Below are 6,447 nucleotides of genomic sequence, written 5' to 3'. Positions count from 1 at the left end.
GCCGGCGTCCGAGGCTCAGCGAGGACCGGCCAGGGGCTGGGAGAGGGCAGCCTTGGCTCCTCTTCCTCCGCACGGCCTTCTCCGTCTCCCTAATCTTAGCTTCCAAAGTTAGGAAGGGTTTGGGGACAGCGTTTCCAAAAGGGCTGATTAAAGTGGCATTTCAGGTTTCCAGAAACAGCGTCCAGAACCCCGCGGTAGAGGCGGGGGATGCGACGCAGGTGTCTGTTCACCTCGGCTCTGTCCCGGAAGGGCAGTAGGAGGAGGTGGCAAACGAAATGGTCTTGAAGTAGGTTTGACGAACTGAAATTTATTCGACTTTGACGGGTCTTTCTCCTCCGCTGTGTCACCTCAGACGGACCCTTTAAGCCTCCCTTTCAGCGTTTCCTGGAGGGGGAACTTCGGGTCTCTTCTAAGATGCCTGAAGGCAGAGTGATATAAGGTCTAGATCCACAGAGATAACAGAGGTAATGGGGAGGAATGTTTCTGAAGTAAACTGGGCAGATAAAGGAGAGCAACGTCAGACACTGACCCTATGAAGGGCCTGAATTGCGCAAAGCGTCCGATGCATTTTTCGTGGAACCAGGAACCGGGAGGCATCGGGGGTTGTGTGCGGTGACACCTGTGTGAGTGATAGCAGGACGAAGTGTACAGAGTGGCCCCAGTCTGCAGCGCAGCGCCATTTAGGGACGTAATAGAGTGTCACCAGATATTAGCTCCTCGCAGCCAACAGCATCTTCACTGAGAGTGCACTTCCTGGTGCTACCTTTATTTGCTGCCCCAGGTCCCCTGTTTTTCTTAAATTACCAGATACCTAAATGATAGCAGTAATACATCACCTTTCTGATCTTCCAGATTATTGTGTCTAGTTGCTTCTTCATTCCACGAAAAATCCCTCTGGAAACTACACTCTTGTTTGCAGTGAATGATTTTTTTTCTCCAGGGAAAAAAAGTAGTCTATAAATAAACCATATTATTTCCTATTCCCTTTAGCTGACCAAACAGGGAAAATTGAAGAAGAACTGCGACATCTTAGAGACGTGAAAATTAGTGGTGATGCTTTTTTCTATACTATCTGGTCTGATTTTGAGATGTCTATTGTACGATGCGTTATCTAGTGACTAGCTAATTCTCACATGGCTCATTGTGGCTGTGAATCCTTGGGGGTTTGTGGTATTTTTATAATATGTACACTTAGGGAAGCTAAGTAAAACACATTAGTGTTAATGACTGGGGGAAAATCAGTGTTTGAAAGAGCCCTACATATCAAAAGGAACTCCAGTTTAATAACTTCTGTAAATGGCATTCCAATGCAAAACAAGTCAAAGTGTATTTTCTTTTTATAGATGCACTTCAGTAAATTCATGTTTATACATTTTCAGTAGTGCAGAAATGTTATTAAGCCATGAATCTGAGTTTTAGAAACAATAGGGACAGCCTTAGTTACAGCCCAGTCTGCATCTGGAGCATAAATCTTGCAAAGGGTGAAATAATTCTTATTTAGAGTTGTCTGAAAGGGAACTTTAAAATAGTAACAGCCATCTAATTTGAGAGAAGTTTCCTGAGTTTCTGACCCTCTCTGCCTTAATACTGTAATTGATTTCCTTATCTTTTTTTTTAGAGAGGAAAGTACTATGTTAAATCAACATAAAAATGCCTTCCTTTCATTTGTTATTCACCAGATTTTCAGTAGTATATTCCACCTGCTGGATTATTGAATTTGTAAAGCAAAGTAAATATGGTAGGAAAATCTTGGGATAAAATCATCACATTTGATATATTCTATATTGAATTAATTAGAAGTTAGTTTTGTTTGGTAATCAGCCCCCTGGCCATTGTTAGTAGTAAGAACTTGCAACTGCATTTTGAAATACCAGTTAATGGCACCCATATCCAAATGCTGTTTTATTATTTCATGATTTTTTTCCGCATTCTTCAATTTTTCCGTTATTTTTCAATACCACTGTTAGGTTGTGCTCTAAAAATCTTCATTGGACAACCCTGAAATAGATGCAGAAATTACTTTGAACAGTATACCTGCCTTTTTATGTATTATGTATCAATGCATATTTCCACGTGGCTGTGATCATATTGTATACCCAGTTTCTTATTCCCATAGCGGAGCTAATTAACCACTGTTGTACCTCTCCTGTGTGGCCTTTTAAGTGTGTTTTATGCATATAACAGACTCCTTCCCCCACTTTTTTTTTTCCTCATTCTCTTTGCAACTCTTGGAAGAGTCTGATACTATTGTTACACACCTTGGTCTTCTCATTTGGTAACCTACCTTGGCAGTTTCCAGAGCAGCACATAGAAATCTGCCTTGAGCTTTTAGTTAGCTCTTTAGTTGTCTGTTGTTCCATAGTTTGGTTGAGCAGCAACTTCTGGTGCTGATCACTTAGTTTTCTAGTCTTTTGCTATTATACAAATATATATTTACAACCAGAAATCCTATTTTTTGTTTTCACTTAATTTCTTCAAATTATTGAATTTTAATGTTTTATTTTCATAAATGCTGATCTTCATTTTAGTAAATTGCTACTTTGTTTTCTGATTCATTGGAAACATTTGGTTGGGTAAATTCCAAAAGTACAAGAATCCAAATTACCTGTAAAAAAGTAGTACTATTGAAGTATTTGCTTAGTCTTTTCTTTATCTTGTACCTAACATTGCCCCTTAGCCATAGTTCATAAAGACATTGTTTGTTTTGATTTGGTACCAGGATTGAACTCGGGTCCTTGCACTTACAAGGACTTTGCTCTTGCAAGTAAAGACTTCGAATGAAGCAACAAATTTAGCTACAGTATGTTACTGTTGAACCTAAATATCCAACAGCTTTACTTATTAAATAAATCAGGGCCTAATCACTGATTAGAATGCTATGCATTCAGTAGAAATTGTATTTCAAATCCTGTATTTATGTACATTTGAATGCCCAGGGAAATAAAACTGAAAGTAATAAACTAGGATATAAAAGAGGTTATTGGAGGATGGTGATGTTTTTGTTCTCCTTTTAAACTTTACTCTTAATCTCTAGAATTTCTTTAATGATCATGAAATACTCGAGTAGTCAACAAAAAAGTGTAGTGGTAAAATGTTATTTTTACAAAATGAATTCCTCCTGGAAGATTTTAGTATATGTGCTTCTGAAATGAGCCCCCTACTGGAAGATTTTATAGTTCATTTTGAAGCCTTTTAAAGATGACAGCTGAGTATGGTGGCTCATGCCTGTAATCCCAGCTTTTGGGAAGCTGAGGCAGGAGGATCACTGTGAGTTCAAGGCCGGCCTGGAGTGCACAGTGAGACCCTGTCTCAGGAAAGAAAGAAAAAAAAAAAAGACATATTTCAGCTTCCTTTATACACTGGATCAGATTCCACGTTCACCATAACTACCACTTTTCTTTGGGTCCTGTAATTCTAATTCAAGGCAGGAAAAATGTTAGTAAGGGTTTCTCAGTTTTGTCAGAAGTTATTATATGTTGCCTCCTACTTGAGTATGTAGAGTGCAAAATTCTTGCTTAGAATTATCAGTTATCAGATAAACCCAACAAGGCCATTTCCCCAATGTGTCTGCCTCCATCCTGTGCTGGGATCAAACCCAGGGCTTCATACATGCTCCCAGCCCAAGGCCACTTTCAAAATTACAAGTACAAGGATCCAAATTACCTGTAATTCCACTACCTAAAGGTAGTACTATTGAAGTATTTGCTTAGTCTTTTCTCACTATGTAGTTGACACTGACCAGGAACTCACTATGTAGCCCAGGCTGGTCTTGAACTCACGGCGATCCTCCTGCCTCATCCTCCCAAGTGCTGGGATTACAAGCATGGACCACCACACCGGACTTGCTTAGGCTTTTCTTTATCTTTATGAATGTCCACTATAGGACCTGTTTCTACAATAGAATGGTTAAATTCTATTCTATACTTAACAGTCTTTGAGATGAAAGGGCATTCTGGGAGCAGCATTTACACCAATGTGAGCATGGGATTTATCATATTCACTCTTAGAATTTCCTCCAGGAGAAGTTGAAGGTGGTAGATATTTCAAGGAAGGGTCATTGAGCTGCAGTGAATCTCCAGTGTAATAACAATCCTTTAGCCCCTGAGCCATTCCCTGCAGCATTTAGAGAACTGGGCAGCATTCAGAAAATTAAGTAGCTACAAGTGGAATTATTTCTATAGAAAATATAACATCCTTAAACCATATCTAGTATCAGATGGAACTGTTCCTTTTAAATGGTGCCCCACTAATTTTCATGAAAACCTGCTGCAGTGAGATTTCAGTTTAATACATATTTTGAAAAAATGAATTCCTAATACTTGGTAGTCATAATTTTTTCTTTATTCTAATACAGCATATCTCACTTTTTATTTTTATTTTTTAAACTCATGTCCCCTTTAGAAATCTCGCTTAACTCCCTCCCTTCTCACCTATTATGAAAACAGTATATAAAAGGCAAACAGTTGGGTATTTATGTTCTCCAAATATAAAAAGATAATCAGAAAAGCTTTATAAACAAACATAACCTGAAGAGTCTGCCCTGACCCCCAAAATTAATCCTTCAATAAAAAGCCAAGAAGGTGTTTGACTCATAAACATTCAATAAAATTACTTTCAAATGTATAAGTCAGAATTTTCAGTTTATTCAAGCCATGAAATATAATTGATGTGAACCTTAGGGTACTTTTAGGGTTCACAAGCATCATTGAACCTAAGTTTTCCTCTGTAGTCATAGGGTCTGAATAAATGAGTGTCAGGTGTTTCTGTAGACTTTCATTTTATGGGATGGGATGTATCCTAATGCCTGGGCTACTATCATCCTCAGGATACTCAATTGGGGAGATCCTGTTAATGATTTTTTTTTTTTTTTGTACTGGGAATCCAACTCTAGACCTTGCGCTTGCAAGGCAGTTGCAGCGCCACTGAGCTACATCCCCAGCCCTTATTATGGTTTTAGTAAGTAGCAGAGTACACAGTAGAGGTTCTATGGCCTTCTGGGCCAGACACTAACAGGGCTTTAAAATAATTTTAAATTTTCCTCTGAAAATTTTGCAGGAATTGTGCTTACAGTAACCACTAACATCACTAAATTTATTTGATTGTCTTTAACAGTCTACTGAAATAATTATTATTTTAACTGATTCACTAATAAAAATTATTAGCAGTCTAACCTGGAAATATATCTGTGAAGATTTGGTTTTGCTTCAGAATTTTGTCTGTAAATGCCTGGGGAGGAATTATTATCAAGTAAGATGACTTATTTTCTAAGAGACAAACTCAGAATGAAAGTACAATAGTTAACTATGAGAGATTACACACTTCCCTCTTGGAACTGCAAGTAAATTTACTGCAGCATAAAAAGAAGGATGTCGAGCTTTTGTTCTCTCATTTCCTCTGCTGCCCCTCCCCACTTTTTCAGTACCAACAAGAGACCATTCAAGCAAATTTTTAGAAATAAAGAATCATGTCATCCTGGGAACATAAATACATTGAAAAATTATTACAGTAGACCACTGGAGACCACACTTGGGAACTCCCTTGGAACTTCCCTAATCCTCAGTCTTTTTATCCGAAAAGTGGGGATAATAGTGCCTCTTCCATCTTTTTCCATTGAAAACTACATTAGCTATCTGAGAATATTTTGGAAATGGTTGCTGTTAAATCTCTTTACTAAAACAGTACTGTCTACTGGTTATCGTGTTGATTAAATGAGATATTCCATGCTTAACAGTATAGAATCTGGAATATGATAAATACTCCATAAATGTTAGTTGATACCATTATTACTAGCATTTGCATTATTGTATCACTCACTGAGAATCGTTATTGCAAGAGTGGCTCTAGTGAAAATATACTAGTTATGCTGGGCACAGTGGTGAATCCCTGTAATCCCAGCTACTCAAGAGGCTGAGGAAGGAGGATTGCAAGTTTGAGACCAGGCCAGGCAATTTAGGGAGGCCCTGTCTCAAAATAAAAAATACAAAAGCCTGGGCATATGGCTTAATGGTAGAGCACCCCTGGACTCAATTTCCAGTACCATAAAAATAAACATGGTGCAAAACTCATAGTATTTCCTTTTAATCAGTAGCTACTTTTTTTGTGCACGTACCTAACCCTTTACTTTGCTGCTATTTAAAACATAAGTTTTATTAGAGAGCCATCCCTCTGCTGGGTATCTTCCCAAAAGAATTTAAAGAATCATACCACAGTGATATATACACACCCATGTTTATAGCGGCACGGTTTGTAATAGCTAAAACTTGGAAACAGCCCAGTTGCCCATCAACTGGAGACTGGATAAACAAGATGTAGTTTTTCTATAAAATAGAGCACTACTCAGCCATAAAGAATGAGAAACTTGGGCCAGGGATTTGGCTCAGTGGTTCCACCGCCTACCTCACAAGGCCTGAATTCGATCTCCGGTACCAAAAAATAAGTAAATTAATT

The sequence above is a fragment of the Fukomys damarensis genome, unplaced genomic scaffold (genome assembly GCF_012274545.1).
Source record: "Fukomys damarensis isolate Sample0158 unplaced genomic scaffold, DMR_v1.0_HiC HiC_scaffold_26, whole genome shotgun sequence".
NCBI classification, from domain to species: Eukaryota; Metazoa; Chordata; class Mammalia; order Rodentia; family Bathyergidae; genus Fukomys; species Fukomys damarensis.
Note: the sequence above shows the minus strand (reverse complement) of the source record.